Here is a 492-nt window from a genome sequence, read left to right as displayed (position 1 = left end):
ATCTAGTTGAGTGTTCAAAAAAGAAGAGAAAATGAAGCTTAACTATAATTATTTATATAACATTAAAATTTACTATTTTAATTAATCGAGCTTGCTAATAACATGTCTGACATTTGACCAACATCACTTACATAATTTATATTACAATGTATCAATACATCAAACATAAATGATATCAACGTGCATAAAACTATCAAAAATATCATTTTCATTATTCAATATAGCAAAATGCATGGTATACAACATCCTTTCTAATTTATCAAAGAAAAAATATTTATCAACAAATTGGTGATTTATATTCAAATACATTGAATTGTGTTGTGTATTCCAGCCTGTTTGACATGTTTGGTGTAAGACCCCTGAGGTCGTGAGTTCTAATCCCTCTCTAGCGATGTGAGCCTTAAGGAGGGTAGTGCTTAAATTGTTAGGCACATTAGGAGGGGTTGGAGGCTTGTATAAAAGCTTTTGGCCATTCCTTTATATATATATATA

This window comes from Phalaenopsis equestris, unplaced genomic scaffold, assembly GCF_001263595.1.
Source record: "Phalaenopsis equestris unplaced genomic scaffold, ASM126359v1 Scaffold001339, whole genome shotgun sequence".
In the NCBI taxonomy this organism is placed as follows: Eukaryota; Viridiplantae; Streptophyta; class Magnoliopsida; order Asparagales; family Orchidaceae; genus Phalaenopsis; species Phalaenopsis equestris.
The sequence above is the reverse complement of the archived record's forward strand: the minus strand, read 5'-3'. Positions refer to the sequence as shown.